This window comes from Cottoperca gobio, chromosome 16, assembly GCF_900634415.1.
Source record: "Cottoperca gobio chromosome 16, fCotGob3.1, whole genome shotgun sequence".
Lineage (NCBI taxonomy): Eukaryota > Metazoa > Chordata > Actinopteri > Perciformes > Bovichtidae > Cottoperca > Cottoperca gobio.
In genome coordinates this window covers 26,465,784-26,483,747 of record NC_041370.1, presented here as the reverse complement: position 1 = coordinate 26,483,747, position 17,964 = coordinate 26,465,784, and positions in this window count along the sequence as shown.

The window sequence follows — 17,964 nt, the reverse complement described above, 5'->3', positions numbered from 1 at the left end:
CTGCTGTACATTCTGTGTTCTGTCTGTTTTGAATTCTAGGACAGAACAGCATATAAGGGCTTACAGCTACTTACTTTTCAGGGCATTTTTATCAACAGATTATTATTTTATGCCATGTCTGCTCTGTGTAACTACATTGCTCTCATGTGTTTGCATCATGGAATTAGCACCAGTCAATGCTCACTTCAGTGTAGAGATGCGTTTTGTTGTTCTTGTAGTTATCACCTCTCACTTTTTTGCTTGTTTTGTCTTTTGTCTTACTCATGGTTTGTGAGGATATTGACATTGAAGAAACAGCAGTATATTCAAATTTTGCTCGGTTATGATGACATTGTACTTCGTAGAATAACGGCTACTCAACAGGTCAGACATCAATCAGAGTCGGTTAAACCAGCGGTCCCCAACCTTTTTGCACCATGGACCGGTTTCATGCAAGAAAATTATTCTACGGACCGGGGGGGCAGGCATAACAAAACACACAATAAAGTGCAAAACATACAATTGAATTATTACATATATAATGTAAATATAATTATTCATTTTATATTATGCACTTCATTTATATTATTACATTATAATATATATATTATAATAAGCATTATTGCCTTGTTGTCAACATCGGTGGACTCGTCAACCTGGATTGCATCTCATTAATCCTCTAACAGTAGTGTCTCAATGTCTTCTGCCGTTTCATCAATTTACCTCGTTATGGTGCTGACTGGGGAACCTGTGCTACCTTTTTAACTGCGGCCTCCCCTAAAGGTTCACGGCAAATGTCATTAGCAACAGCCAGCATCAACTCTTCACCAATAGTAAAGGGCTTCTTAGCTTTAGCACTAAGAATGATGCTCTCAGTGCAGACACATTTGAAGAAGTGGTGGCCTTCAATGATTGTCCTTTGTGTTCGTGTTTTTTACTTAAAAAACCCCCCAAAGAATTGTCTTTTAATGCAGGGTGCTTGGTCTCCATGTGGCGAATCAGTTTTGAAGGTTTCAGGGCTTCATTGGAGAGCCGGTTGCCACATGTTGTACAGAGCGGGCTTGTGTGAATCACCTGATGCCATGAATCCGTACATTAAGTAGAACTCTTCGTATTTTCTTTCAGGTATATGTTCTATGTTTTCCAACAATAAATGACCAGAATCGTGCCATGATTGACTAAATTAAGTCACATTCTTAAGAGCAGCAGGAAAACATGTCTTACATCCTTGGCGTCCCTCGTGTCCCCCTGGTATTTTCTTTTAAACGCAGCTTTCTTTTTGTTGGTAGTGTTGTAGTCTTCTGCTGTCTCATCATTGGGTATTTCCCCATTTCAAAGAAACTCTCCAGCGATGTTTGTTTTTTTACTCATTTAGCTTGTGGGCTTATAGGTGCATGAAAAAAACTGCGACTGAGACAAGTGCCGGAAAGAGGTGCGGATGGAAGTGATCATTTTTCAAAATAAAATACCCTGCAGACTGATGTAAATAAATATTACCAAAAGAAAAACGTTTTATTCTTTCTGTGCGGCCCGGTACCAAATGATCCACGCCCTGGTACAGGTCCGCAGCTCGCTGGTTGGGGACCCCTGGGTTAAAGCAGAGCTTTATTCAAAAAACCTACAAAAAATATCAAACAAGGCAAAAAAGTAAAACTACAAACACAAACCGATGACACGAGGGAGCACGGGGAAGCACAAGGAAGCACGGGGAAGCACGGGGAAGCACGGGTGTAACATAGATGGCGAACTGACCAGGAACACTGGGACAGACAGGGATATATACACACAGACACTAAACGAGGGAACGAGACACAGCTGGGGGAGAAAGGCAAAGATACAAGGGCAGGGTGAATGGACACAGGAGGATCAAATCAACAATTACAGGGGGAGGAAAACACAGAAGGACAGGAAGTAAAACAAGACTTGAGACAAGAGGTAGTGAACATTTCAAAATAAAAGAGGAAACAGAAAATCAAGATCATGACATGTTTGGGTTGTAATTTAAACGTTTGCCTTTAAGTGGCTGACCACTCATGTTTCTTGACCCCTATTTAAGACAAAACGAGCAATTCCTACATTTTCAAGGAAAGAAGTGTGCAAGAGTGCACTAATTCTGTGCTGCATGAATGCCCTGGGAGATTATTTCTGGCACAATCATTTGGCTTCTCACAAATTCTTTGTAAATATCTGAATTTTTGGGTTGAATAGTTAAAGTTAAAGTTAAAGCCTTTTATTGTCATTATACAAAAAGTACAATGAGATTCAGAGTGCCACTCTGTCCCAGTGTGCAAAAAAATACAAAGACATTCATAACATTAAAAATACAGCAGTGGGATAGACAACATAAGCAATCATACGGGGGAATAAATACTTAAAAATATTGATTAAAAATATTGATACAAAAATAGTTTATACTTTTTAAAAGTGCAATCAGAGTGAGTATATGTGTGAAGATATCTTCTCCCAGAAGGCAGGAGAGAGAGCAGTCTGTGAGCTGGGTGAGAGCTGTCCTTTAGTATTTTGTTTGCTCTGCTGAGGCAGCGGGAGGTGGAGATGTGTTCCAGAGAGAGCAGGGGGCAGCCATCCTAATCACTCTCTGCAGGGCTTTCTTGTCCGCAGCTGAACATCCAGCATACCACACAGAGATGGAGTCTGTTTCTCCGTAGCACCCTCAGGAAGTGTTGTCGCTACTGGGCCTTCTTAACTGCTGCAGTGGTGTGTGCTGTCCAGCTGAGGCTCTTAGAGATTTGAACCCCCAGGAACTTAAAGGTGGGGACCCTCTCCACTCTCTCTCTCTATTGAGGTGAAGGGGGGCGGGTTCTGGACGGTGTTTTCTGAAGTCTATGATGATTTATTTTGTTTTGCTTGTGTTCAGATATAGGTTGTTAGCTGAACACAATGCAGACAGCTTCAGGATCTCGTCTCTGAATGCCGACTCGTCGTCTCCCTTATATATTTGGCCGATCACAGTGGTGTCATCTGCAAACTTTATAATAAAGTTGGAGGGGTGAATGTGAGAGCAGTTGTGTGTGTAGAGTGTGTAGAGTAGAGGGCTCAGCACGCAGCCCTGAGGGGAGCCAATACTGAGGGTGCGGGTGGAGGAGCAATAAGGGCCTATTTTCACTGTCTGAGGACAGTTTGTTAGGAAATTGTTTATCCAGGCGCATATGATGTAGTTCCCTGGGACTTCTAGGTGTCTCACAGCTGTGTGAAGGACCGTAGCGATGGCATCATCCGTGGATCTGTTAACTCTGTAAGCAAACTGATGAGGGTCGAGGGAGGATGGGAGACTGGCTTTGATGTAGTCGGCTATCAGTCTTTCGAAACATTTCATCACCGCCGATGTTAGGGCTATGGGCCTGTAGTCGTTGAGCTCACTGACTGGTGTCTTTTTGGGGACAGGAATGATGGTAGCCGTCTTCAGACAGGATGGAATGCTAGCTTGTGACAGGGACAGGTTGAATATCCTGGTCAGGGCCCCTGAAAACTGGTCAGCACAAGCTTTGAGTACTTTGCCGAGTACTCCATCAGGTCCTGTGGCTTTACCAGGATTCACAGACCTTAGCGTCTGCGTCACCTGATGTTCTGTGAGGGTGGGAGGTGGTATGGAGCTCGTGGTATGCAGGGACAGGGGCAGAGTAGAAAAGTGGGGGGGGTCTGCTAGCCTCAAAGCGGGCAAAAAAGTGGTTTAGTTCCTCTGCAAAGTGGGCGTCAGCTCTAGCAGTAACAGATGTTTTGCCCTTGTAGTTGGTTAGCTGGTGAAGGCCCTGCCAAACGCACCGTATGTTGTTATGAGCGAGATTCTCCTCCACTTTCCCCTTGTAGTCCTCCTTTGCAGCCTTGATGCCTCTCCTCAGGTTCGCCCTTGCCATGCTGTACTGGGCTGCATCCCCCGACCTGAAGGCTGTGTCACGGGAACTCAGGAGAGACTGCACCACTCTTGTCATCCATGGTTTTTGGTTTGGGTAGACCCGAATGCGTTTTTCCATAGTTACAGTGTCTGTGCAGAACTTGATGTACGATAAGACAGCCTCTGTGTGTTCCTCCAAGTCTGTCTGTTCAAATATGTCCCACGCTGTGTGTTCGAAGCAGTCTTGCAGTTGTGAGAGAACCCCCTCGGGCCAGGTTCTGATATATTTAACCACCGGCTTGGTGTTACATCTTAGTGGGGTGTAAGCTGGGAGGAGAAGCAGTGAGAGGTGGTCAGATAGTCCTAAATGGTACCGCTCTGTAAGCATGCTTCAGGTTAGAATACATCCGGTCCGGTGTGTTCTTTCCTCTGGTGAGGACATATTGTACAAATTTAGGAAGCACATTTTTGAGACATGCATGGATGAAGTCTCTGGAGGTGGTCAAGTGCAATGCTAGTGTTAGCATCAGGTGGGATATAAACAGTGTTGATTATTACCGCTGTCAGCTCTCTAGGCAGGTAAAAGGGTCTGCACATAATAGACATTACTTCCAGGTCAGGAGAGCAATGTGTATGAGTGACCCTACTGTCCATGCACCAGTCGTTGTGGATGTAAACACACAGACCACTTCTTACTTCTTACTTCTCACACAGCAGTCGCGGACGTTTGTGTTAGCAGCTAATAGTACCTCCAGTTCGTCGATTTTGTGGACGATGGACCTGGCATTAGCGAGAAAGAGGCTTGGTAGTGGTGGTCGGTGCGGCCGCTTCCCTAGCCTAGTAAGCAGGCCTGCACGGCATCCTCGCTTCTGCTTCCTCTCCCTCCGGCGCCTGGAGGAGTCACCAGCTGCTTGTTTATCAGCTGGCAGTGATGGTTCCACCATGAGTATGTTAATCCCAGTCTGTTCTGTCCACCAACCACTTGAAGATACTAGTGCAGTGAAGAAGATATGATCCCTCAGCAGCATTACATCCGTCAAGACTGCCAGTTCAATGGAGCAGCCAGATTGTTGATGAACAACACCTGGGCACACAACGCTTCTTTATTCTGTTTTTTTTCTTTTTCTTTGTTTGCTTTGTATATGCAAGACCGGAAGATGTATGTAAATTAGTGGTGTCTTGTAATCCCATGTGGAATGAGTCAAATGTTTTGCATGACACACAAATAAAAGATGAATGAATTAATAAATAAGCTAAAATGTACATGTTACTGGAAGCTGCTGCCCCTTCTTACCTTCCTTTCTCTTTCCTCTTCCCATTTATTAAGGAACTACTCCTTTTGAAGGCCACTTCAGAAGCCACTTTGAGCTGCATCGGGGAGTGCCTCAGTATGTTGCAGCACAATGTTGTCCAGGCTCTCAACCAGAACCAAAACCGGAACCACATCCCTTGTCCCAGCCTCGCCCGCAGTTCATCTGGTTTGAATCAGGCAGCTCCCACAGATAGAGTCAAGTCGTGGAATCAGCACTGTAGCTCCAATGGGAACCAGGTGGAGCCTGGTGGCCTCAGGTCGAGCAGTCAAAGCCCGACTCACAGCTTTAATGAGAGCCAGAGTCCCAAAGACAGCAGCTCCAGTGGCAGACGAGGAAGTGTCCACAACCACACCCAGAGCCAGAGTCAAGGCCGGGAAAATGCAGGTGAGTTGAATCAAATTTGAGAGATCAGTGGAGGAAAGGATAAAAACGTTTTTGCTTCTTTGACCCCCATCTCCATCTGGTAACATTTGACTTCTTTCTGGATAAATTATCTGAATCAAGAAAAACATGCTCATTCAAATGTGAATGCAGACCATTAGGAACCACTTCTGGATGTGTCAGCTTCGTGTGTCAATGCCTTTGCTGCCCATCATAAAGCTAGAGTATTTCTTTCATAAGCAGCTTCACTTTAGAGGACTCATAAAGGATCACTACGACATGCAAGACATGGTTCACATGATGGCAGTGGCTGAGCTGGCACTGGTGCTCTCAAGCATCTCCACGGCATTGCACTTCGTGTTTTATTTTGTACTTACCTCTTGTCTCTCATTCCAGATCCCTTTATTTTCTGCCTTTGTGTGATTTCCAGCAGCCCCTGATTGTTTCCACCTGTATTTTATTTCACACTTTACCTCTGTCTCTGGTGTCATGCATTTGAGTCTTCTTTCCCGGTGTCCGAGGTTGTGACACTCATAGTCTTCTTAGAGTATAACGTCCATCAACAAATCTCTTTTTCAAGGGAGCCCTGGCCAAGAAAGCAGCAATAGAGTAATTCAAACAAGATAGTAATGTTAGCCTAATTAGCAGGACAACTTAAAAAAGTGACAGATGGATGCCTTTGCCTGTCTCTATTTGTGACTTGCATCGCACATCAGAGGCACCTCAACAGTATCTTCACTTGAGAAACACCATTGGTTAACAAATCCACCAGCATAGTCTATTTGTGTACATCGAATTGCAGTGCAGACAAAATCAAGATAAATCAAATCAAATTTAATTTATTTATATAGCCCAATATCACAAATTATACATTTGTCCCAGTGTGCTTTACAGACTGTACAGGTTACGACACCCTCTGTCCTTAGACCCTCGCATCGCACAAGGAAAAACTTCCTAAAAGAAACCCCATAATTAAAGGGGGAAAATGGAAGAAACCTCAGGGAAAGCAACTGAGGAGGGATCCCTCTCCCAGGACGGACAGACGTGCAATACATGTTGTGTGTACAGGATAAACAACATAGTACAAATACAACATTTGACAGAAATTATGTTGTGTTGAAAAAGAGAAAGTATGGAGAAAAATGTCAAAAAGGCTTCCTGGTGTCCAGCAGGACCACGGCAGCAGGCACAACCACGATTCCTGATCCTGACGTATACTTTATCAGTGGCAACCTGCCACATGAGAGACACAGAAACTCTGGGGTATCATATACCCTGGATGATGAGTTAGTAACATACATTTACATAAATGCATACAGATAGAGAGGGAGGGGAGGAGAGAGGAAGAGAAGGAGAGCAGGGAGGTGTCCCCCGGCAGTCTAAGCCTATAGCAGCATAACTAGGGGCTGATCCAAGGCAAACCTGAGCCAGCCCTAACTATAAGCTTTATCAAAAATGAAAGTCTTTAGCCTGCTCTTAAGTGTGGAGAGGGTGTCTGCCTCCCGAACACAAACTGGAAGCTGGTTCCACTGGAGAGGAGCTTGATAGCTGAAGGCTCTGGCTCCCATTGTACCCTTAGAGATTCTTGGAACTACAAGTAACCCTGTAGTCTGGGAGTGCAATGCTCTAGTTGGTTTATAAGGTACTATGAGATCTTTAAGATATGCTGGAGCCTGACCATTTATTGCTTTGTAAGTCAGGAGAAGGATTTTGAATTTTATTATGTATTTTACCGGGAGCCAGTGCAGAGCAGCTAATACAGGAGTAATATGATCCCGTTTCCTAGTTCTTGTCAATACACGTGCCGCTGCATTTTGGATCAACTGAAGAGTCTTAAGCAACGTTTTGGGACAACCTGATAACAATGAGTTGCAGTAATCCAGCCTTGAAGTAACAAATGCATGGACTAGTTTTTCTGCATCATTTTGAGACAGGATGTGTCTTATTTTTGCAATGTTACGTAGATGAAAGAAGGCAGTCCTTGCGATTTGTTTTATGTGGGAGTTAAAAGACAGATCCTGATCAAAGATGACGCCAAGATTCCTTACGGTGGTGCTGGAGGCCAAATTAATGTAATCCAGAGCTTTTATGTCATTAGAAAATGCGTTTCGGAGGCGTTTAGGGCGAAGTATAATAACTTCAGTTTTGTCTGTGTTTAACATCAAAACGTTGCTAGACATCCAAGTTTTTATGTCCTTAAGGTATGCTTGAAGTTTAGCCAATTGATTGGTTTCGTCTGGTTTAATTTATAGATATAATTGGGTATCATCCGCATAACAATGAAAGTTTATAGAGTGGTTCCTTATAATATTGCCCAAAGGAAGCATATATAAGGTGAATAGAATCGGTCCAAGTACAGAACCCTGCGGAACTCCAAGACTGACTTTGGCTGTCATGGAGGATTTGTCGTTAACACATACAAATTGAGACCGCTCAGATAAATAGGACTTGAACCAGCTTAGTGTGGTTCCTTTCATGCCAACACAATGTTCCAGTCTGTAGTAGAATGTCATGATCAACAGTGTCGAAAGCAGCACTGAGGTCTAACAAGACAAGAACAGAGAGAAGTCCTTTGTCTGATGCCAATAGAAGGTCATTGGTAACTTTCACCAGTGCCGTCTCTGTGCTATGATGAACTCTAAATCCAGATTGAAAAACCTCAAATAAACTATTATTATGTAAAAAATCACACAACAGTTTTGCGACTGCTTTCTCAAGGATCTTAGCGAGAAAAGGAAGGTTAGATATCGGTATATAGTCTGCTAAAACCTCTGGATCAAGACTAGTCTTTTTAAGAAGTGGTTTTATTACAGCTACTTTAATTAAAGTATTTAATTTAATTAAAGGATTGTGGTACATAGCCAGAGAATAGAGACAGGTGTTAATTAAGGGTAAAACTTCTTTAAACAGTTTAGTTGGAATCGGGTCTAAAAGACAGGTTGATGGCTTAGACGATGAGATTGTTGAAGTTAGTTGGTTAAGGTTGATTGGAGTAAAACAGTCTAGATATATTTCAGGAGTTACAGATGTTTTTGAAATTCCGCAGGTTGAAGTTAAGTCATTACCAATTGAGGGCAGGAGGAGATTAATTTTGTCTCTAATAATTATAATTTTATCGTTAAAGAAGCTCATGAAGTCGTCACTACTGAGAGATATAGGAATAGAAGGCTCTGTAGAGCTGTGGCTCTCTGTCAGCCTGGCTACAGTGCTGAAAAGAAACATGGGGTTGTTCTTATTTTCTTCTATTAAAGAAGAGTAATACGCTGCTCTGGCATTACGGAGAGTCTTCTTATACGTTTTAAGATGATCTAACCAGACTAAACGAGATTCTTCCAATTTAGTGGAATGCCATTTACTTTCAAGATTTCTCGACTTTTGTTTTAGTTTGCGGATTTGCAAATTAAGCCATGGAGATTTCTTTTTCTGTTTTATGATCTTCTTCTGTAGAGGAGCGACAGCGTCGAGTGTTATTCACAGTGAGGCTGCAGCACTATCAACAAGATGATTAATTTGGGAGGGACTAAAGTTAGCATTGGAGTCCTCCGTTATATTGATATTGAGTCCTGGTATTGAATTAAGTGCTGATGGAATCACTTCCTTAAATTTAGTCACAGCACTTTCAGATAGACATTGAGCGTAGGATATTTTGCCTACTGGCTTGTAGTCCAGTAACAGGACTTCAAAAGTTATTAAAAAATGGTCTGATAAAAAAGGATTATGTGGACACACTGATAAACTTTCAATTTCAACACCATATCCCAGAACAAGTTCCAGAGTGTGGTTTAAACAGTGAGTTCTGACTGAACCCAATTGAATCTAATATTGAGATAAATGCATTATTAAGGCTGTCACTATCAACATCCACATGAATATTAAAGTCACCTACAATAATTACTTTATCTGTTTTAAGGACTAAACTTGATAGAAATTCTGAGAATTCAGATAAAAATTCAGAATACGGACCAGGAGGGCGGTACACAGTAACCATGTTGGGTTAACAAGATAACAAGACTTATTAAAACCAGGCATAATAGCAGGGGCCCTTGATTAGATGTGGACCAGTTAAAAGCCCTGGCATTTATGGAATATAATGGAATGTTGATAGGTACATTCCAGGGGATCAGATCAATTCTCTTTTTCTTGATCAAATTGCTATTGCTTTTATTACATAATTTAAACATACACTCTGTGCAGGTGCAGCAAGACAAAATAGTGTCTAACATAGGCTGTCATCCCAACCGGCTGATTCACCTTTTGGCATTTTTCTTCAATTTCTCTAGGATCTGTCAAGAGGCCACAGTCCTATGTCAAATGCTTTTAACTAGCCCTCCCCTTAGGACAAATCATCAAATTAGCACATCCAGTCCACCGGATAATAAACACTTTTAATGACCCCATACCAAAGTTTACATGTTTGCCTCGCTACTGTAAGACTCAAAGAACAGCATAATCACCAAATGTGTGAGTACAGTTGTACAGTAGTACAGTATGAATGGTTAGGCAACTCTGGATTTGGGTATGATATAGACAAATGTAATGCTTTCTAATGCAGAAATAATAGTCTTAAATTTGCTGATCTGCTGCTGCATTGTTGCCAAGAGGAGTTATTTGGAGAAGATTTGGAACATTTTTGGGTTAATTGTTTTGATGGTGATGCCTTGATTTTTCCTTTCTCCTCTAGATAGTTCCACTGGAGTGTCCAGATCTCTTTCTGAGAAACAGGGGGAACATGGCCCACAAACACCTCTCTCCTCCTCTCCCTGGCTTTCTTCTACTCAAACACACAAGGACCCTTCTGAGGTAATCCAAACCATATTACTTTATCATACATCTCCTTGTTCATTATGCTAATTTTACATCACATCATGACAACATAATTCTCAACTCACTGTGCAATTCTCAAATCCACAGTTCTTTTTCCCACAGCACTGTATAATTTTCTTGTTGCTTGACCCAGTGATGCCTTGGTAACCCAAGTAAAATTATATTGCTGTTCTAATGTTTTGTATTACTCTCAAGCACATTTTTCAAGATGCTCACTCTTTAAATCCTCATATACAAAATATTGCACCAAACCATCAGAACTTTTCAAACATAAATGTTATTTTATATTTTATTTAATCTTTTCTGTCATCTGTCACAATAACTGATAACAGCTAAAATTGCTGCAACAGATGAGTGTTCCAATTCAGTTTGAATCCTTTGAATCCTCAGATTTTAGTGCAACTTTTATAGTAAGTTGTCAGATGTAGTTTATAGAGGCAAATTTCAACATCAAAATATAATTTCTCAAATATTGACAACACATGAGGCAAAACTGAATTTTTTGTAGGTACCACATTTCCTGAAAATGGACAGAGACAGACATCAGAGAGGGACAGGCCTCAGTAACGCTTTAGAATACGGTATGCAACATACTCCCAAAAGACAACATTACTCTGGCAGAGAGGTTCACTTGGAAAATAAGGAATTTTATTTTCCAGCCATCGTACTGGTGCTGACATCTTGTATATTAATATGTTTAAACTTCAAATGCAACAAATGTTACCTTGTCTTGGTCAATTAAAATTATAACCATAAATTATTATCCAGTGAATCAAAATAAGATGCTTGGATTGCCAGGCAGAGGTCATTGCCATAGATGAATTTGCTGTATTAGGGTTGGGTCAGATGTTGTATTGGAGTTAAACCGGATTGGGGCAAGAACTGATCCTTGTGGGAGCCAGTTTGTCTGGGTTTTCAATGCACTTTTATTCTGTTCAAGGTGAACTCGGAATCTTTGGTTGGTTAGCAGAGTTTTGATTGTTACTGTTGCCCAGGTAGGGAGTGCTTGCCATGTTTATGAAGACAAGCCAGCAATAGCTCTCTGGAATTTCTGTCCTCCCATCCAATTTGAGCAACAACTCAGACAATATTATCCTCATGGTTCTGCACTGATTATAGCTGCCCTCAAACAGACCAACTCAGAGTTGCAACCGATTGTGTTGGATTAGACAATCAGCACATACAATTTACGTTGATTTTTCATTATATTATCAACCATTTATTATATCCAAACACCTCTTGTCTGAGGGTCCTGTCATTTTCTCTCTGTGATCCTCCAGTTCCCTTCAGTCAGGAAATCAGTTTTTTGTCTTTCTGTTCTTTCTCCCTTTATCTACTTTTATCTATGTCTGTTATAGCTCTCTGCCTCTTTCTGGTCTTCTTTCTCCATTGGTCTGTCTCTCTTCATCCGTGATTCCGGAACTCATGATGCTCGATATGTTTTTAAAAAATGGAAAAATTGTTGTATTTTGGGTATCCATGTTGTCTTCATGTCTCTGCACAATGGTGCCGGTTTCTATGATGTCAAATTTCTGTTTACCTGCTATTTCATCTGGAAGTGGACTGAGGCTGGTAAATAGGGTGGCAGTCTATGCTAGGTGTTCATAGGGGTGTGACCATATACTGAGTCACAGCAAACTAAACACACACGGCAGGCAGGTGGAAAATGTGTGCACCCCAGTGCCTTTAACCTCAGCAAACAGTGAAGGGACCTCACTCAAGGTCACTAGACCACCAGTAGACTGTTACTTAGCTCCACTAAATTAAAGAAATAAAAAGTCAAACAAGGTTAAACAAAACAAGGATCCCAGTTGGTTTCACACTTTCAGTCATGACAGAGACAGAGGACAGGGGCCAAAAGAGTGAACAAAGGCTAACAGGTGCCTTGTCTGGCCCTAATTAGGGAATTGGTTGGGTGAGGAGTCAGGTCTGGGGGTGCGTTCACTAACACTACACCTGATACTCCACTAACTTGCACTAGGGGAGCATTCACCATCACACTAACATTTTATTTATTTATAACCTTTATTTAACCAGGATATGTCTCATTGAGATTAAAAATCTCTTTTTCAAGAGAGTCCTGGCCAAGATAGGCAGCAGCATAGTTACAGACAAAAAACAGTCACAATCACAATCACAACATTAATTAAAACATTTACAGACACAGCAGTCTGCTTCAATGTCTTTAAGAGTTGCTTTAAGTCTGTTCAGAGAGACCAGCTCTCTGAGTTTCAACTCATTTTGCAACTAGTTCTAAGCAGCCGGAGCAGCGTAACTAAAAGCCCTTTTCCCCAGTTCAGTACGGACTTTTGGGACAGTTAAAAGAAACAAGTCCTCGGAGCAAAGCCGATATGGTCCACTACATTTCCGACTAATGTAGATCCTTAAGTATGGAGGAAGAGCACCAAGAATAGCTTTATAAATAAGGATGTGCCAGTGTTTCAGTCTACGGTTGGTCCAGGAAGACCATCCAACACGAGCATATAGGGTGCAGTGGTGCGTCAGGGTATTGAGGTTTGTTATAAATCTCAATGCCCCGTGGTAGACGGTATCCGGAGAGCTGAGGCACTGAGACGATGCATTCATATAAACAACATCTCCATAGTCCAGCACTGACAGAAACGTTGCAGAGACTAATCTCTTTCTGGCCTCGAAAGAAAAACAGGACTTGTTTCTAAAGTAAAAACCTAATTTTATTCTTAATTTTTTCAAAAGTTCTAAAATGTGAGGTTTAAAAGAAAGATAATTGTTAATGATAATACCAAAATATCTGAACTGAGACACATTCAATCTGGGAACCCTGTAAAGTGGTGATAACATGAACTTCATGCAAGGAAAGCGTTGGGCAATTTTACACTGTATTATAGACAGAGAATATATCTACTTTCAAAAGCACAGGATTAAAATCATATTGCTCAATGTAATGAATGGAATAATAATTTTCTCTTAAAGAGCTATTAAGTACTTTTAGAGTACAGGGAATTGTAAATGAACTAAAAGGAATTAACATGCACATTTAAAGAGTTTACTTCCCCAAACAGAAGAAGAAGACATAAAAGAAGAGAGAAGAGTAAATCATGCCTATACAGGACTGTCTCAGAAAATTAGAATATTGTGATAAAGTTCTTTATTTTCTGTAATGCAATTAAAAAAACAAAAATGTCATACATTCTGGATTCATTACAAATCAACTGAAATATTGCAAGCCTTTTATTATTTTAATATTGCTGATTATGGCATACAGCTTAAGAAAACTCAAATATCCTATCTCTAAATATTAGAATATCATGAAAAAGTATACTAGTAGGGTGTTCAACGAATCACTTGAATCGTCTAATTAACTCGAAACACCTGCAAGGGTTTCCTGAGCCTTGAAAAACACTCAGCTTGGTTCAGTAAACTAAATCACAAGTATGGGGAAGACTGCTGATCTGACTGCTGTCCTGAGGACCATCATTGACACCCTCCATCAGGAGGGTAAGACACAAAAAGAAATTTCTCAAAGAGCAAGCTGTTCACAGAGTGCAGTTTCAAAGCACATCCACAAAAAGTCTGTTGGAAGGGGGAAATGTGGCAGGAAACGCTGCACAACCAAGAGAGATGACCGCAGCCTTAACAGCATTGTGAAGAAGAGTCGCTTCCAGAATTTGGGGGAGCTTCAAAGACAGTGGACTGAAGCTGGAGTCCAGGTATCAAAAGCCACTGTTCACAGACGTGTCCGGGAAATGGGCTACAATAGCCGTATTCCCATGGTCAAGCCACTTCTGAACTCAAGACAACGGAAGAAGCGTCTGACTTGGGCTATGGAAAAGAAGCACTGGACAGTTGCAGAGTGGTCCAAAGTCCTCTTTTCAGACAAAAGCAAGTTTTGTATTTCATTTGGAAGTCAAGGCGCCAGAGTCTGGAGAAAGGCTGGAGAGGAGCAAAATCCAAGTTGCTTGAAATCCAGTGTGAAGTTCCCACAGTCAGCGATGGTTTGGGGAGCCATGTCAGCTGCTGGTGTTGGTCCACTGTGTTTCATCAAGCCCAGAGTAAATGCAGCTGTGTACCAAGAGATTTTAGAGCACTACATGCTTCCGTCTGCTGAAAAGCTCTATGGAGATGAGGAATTCATTTTCCAGCATGATCTGGCACCTGCCCACAGTGCCAAAACCACCAGTAACTGGTGTACTGACCATGGCATTACTGTCCTCGATTGGCCTGCCAATTCCCCTGACCTGAACCCCATAGAGAATATGTGGGGTATTGTGAAGAAGAAGCTGAAAGACACCAGACCCAACAATGCTAATGAGCTAAAGGCCGCTATTGAAGCATCCTGGGCATCCATAACACCTCAGCAATGCCACAGGCTGATTGCCTCCATGCCACGCCGCATTGATGCAGTAATCCGTGCAAAAGGATTCCCAACCAAGTACTGAGTGCATTAATGGACATTTTCAAATGTTTGATTTTGTTTCGCTGTTATAAATCTTTTTTTTTACTTGGTCTGAGGAACTATTCTAATTTTTTGAGATAGGATTTTTGAGTTTTCTTAAGCTGTAAGCCATAATCAGCAATATTAAAATAATAAAAGGCTTGCAATATTTCAGTTGATTTGTAATGAATCCAGAATGCATGACATTTTTGTTTTTTTAATTGCATTACAGAAAATAAAGAACTTTATCACAATATTCTAATTTTCTGAGACAGTCCTGTATGTGTTCTGACTCAGCAGGGATAACATGAGAAAAGTAAAATAAATATTTTAAAGCTACAGAGAATGTGTAAGAGCCTTACTGCATCCAATCATATTTTTAGATTTTGATTTGTCACCTGCCACCTGAATTTTGTGTTTTCCTTTGCATAAATGAAAACATTTCCACCATATTCATGCAGAAATTCCCCCCTTAATGTTAAAACCAAATCTACATCCTTGCTCCCAGGTGTCTCACTTCAGTGGTCGAATTACAAGTCAGACATGTACGCATATCTGATCCTGTAAACGTATCACACAGCAGCTTTGAAACCACGTCAAGCTTTTACTTATCAGCTTCAGTTTGAGGAACTATGTTGTGAAAAGATGTTATGTGATCAGAGTCTTTGCGGCTTATATTCATATGTCTTTTACTGCAGTTGAAGTCGTGACTAAGTGACCCTACAGAGTGTTTCTGACAGTAATGGTATCAGATACATCCAAGCTGTTTAAGGTACAGGCACAACTGTTATCCCCTGTGCTATTTTCTATACACAATTACAATAATCAATACCAGAATTCAATCTGCCAATCTGTAAGTGTGCTGATGATGTACCACTATCAGGTTTACTACAAAAATGGAGAAATAGAATATTTAAATCATATTGATATGTACATTAGATACTGTGAGGACAGTAATGCCATCATGTTCTCTTCAGGGAGCATGGAGTCTATGTCATGATTGTAAGCTTTACAACTAATATTGTCTATGTATTTCTATGAAATCAGTGTAAGGTCTGTATCTCTAACGGAAACTGAACTTTTACAATGTTAGATAAGATATTTTAGTACTGATTTCCAGAAGTTTTATTGAGTGTTATTTCTTGTAATTTTTAACCTTGTGGCAAGAAGACAGACTGATGAGAACTGTAACTAGCTAAGATACAGCAAGACCACTGATAAAAATAACTGTACTGTACTGGTACAAAATATTTATGGCATTACCACTAGCAAGGCTAGTCCTAGCATGATCACTAGAAATATATTAAAATATATGATATTGTAATTCATTGTTATTGTTAAAGGGCCTATGAAATGTTAAACATGAATTTCTACTGATGATAGTAAATGCTATTTGTGGTGTAAAATGATGTGTTATTTATGACACAATGATTGCAGTATTTAATAAATCATGATTTAGTATGTCGACCACCGATGTTTACATTGCCGCTACCGGAAACACCCGACGCCGTGTTCTGACGTCACAAGTAGAAAACAGTCCACCAGTATACACAGACAGCACAGCAGAAGCAGCAGACAGCACGGCTGCACGGCAGACGTGGCGATGTCGGACTCTGGCTCGGATATTTCGAAAGAATCGAGTGACAGTGAGTCGTCAATATACTCGTTGCACCTTCAAGAAGAGGAGTTTATTGAAGAGGATGCCGGTGTCGTGGATTTAGATCATGGGGGCGAGTTTCATGTGGTAAAAAACAGAGCAGCTCGAGACAGAGTATTCAAGATGGAGACACAGACGGGAGCGGTCATGCGGATGATGGTGACGGTGATCCTGGATTTGGCGGAGATCCTGTGAGACAACAGAACACAGATAGGTATATACATTTGACTATAGTTCATAGAACTTCTCAATATATAGTAAATACATCATAATAAAACGTAACATTATCCTCGATCGTAAATAGATCGCAAGCTATCGATAGCTATCGAGTCGATAGCTTGATTTTCTTTAATTGTTATGAACCCGACTAGTTGTCCGCAAATTGCTCGATCCCTAAATATTCAATTATTTCTCTACTTGGACACATCGACATCTGTAAAGCTTGATAACTTGATTCTTTCTCAAAGTTTCTGCGGTTGAGGTTCTATCGTTACGTCTGATGTCAAACGTCATTTATTACGAGGCTGTATATAAAGCATTAGCTATTAGCTAACAAACAGACCGGAGGACAGCGTTGTTTTATAAAGTATAGTCTGTATACTGAGGTGAGACGGTCTATATATATATATATATATATATATAAACGTCACTCTAGCCTATAGTAGCCGGAACACTTACCCGATGTTCATGGAAGTTACGATGTCGTAACTTTACGAGACTTACGTGAAACGGGTAACATGTTGCTACTAGATAGATCCAACCTCTGTACGACCATAACAGGCTTATGAGCTGCTTATGAGCCTGTCGTCAAACACAGGCATATAAATAGTATGAATATTCTGGATATTGCATATTGTGTACATGTCCTTACCACTCTTCTTTTGTACATGTAGGTGTACATGTGAAAACTGTACAATTATGGAAGAAATTGAAGAGTTGCTGCCAAGAAAAGGATGTCATGGAGGAATTCAATGAATATGAGGGACATGGTACAAACATAACCTGCATAACAGATCACCCAGGATTCAAATCAAAGTGTCTGGATGTTTGGGTGTTGCAGACAGCCAACCAAAGGTATTCGAAGAGGGACAGATAACAAGCAGGTGATCAGTCACATAATGAATAAGTTACTTGTGTGCACAAATGTGTAGAGCTCAGAAACTTTGATGTATTTTTGGGAAGTCGAATGGTCACTCTGGCAAAGTTACAGAATACATAGATAAATAAGCAAATAAGGTTGAAGTGATTACCATTGACATGTATTATCTTGTATGTTACAGAATGTATCGCTATGTGGCATACCGCCGGTGAGATTCTGCTGGGGAATACTTGGTAAAAACCACAGAATGCCATCATGTGCCATTCAAAAGATCTGTGCTACGTTTCCATCTGACAACTACACGTCGTTCAAGTATCAGCACTTTATTAGAGTCAATAACAAAACACAATGTCAGTTCAGTGATTGAATCTGCTTCTATACAGCACAACAGCATCCCTCTTGTTTGGTTCTTCCACCGACTGCTGAGTGGATCTGGGACTTCGAAAG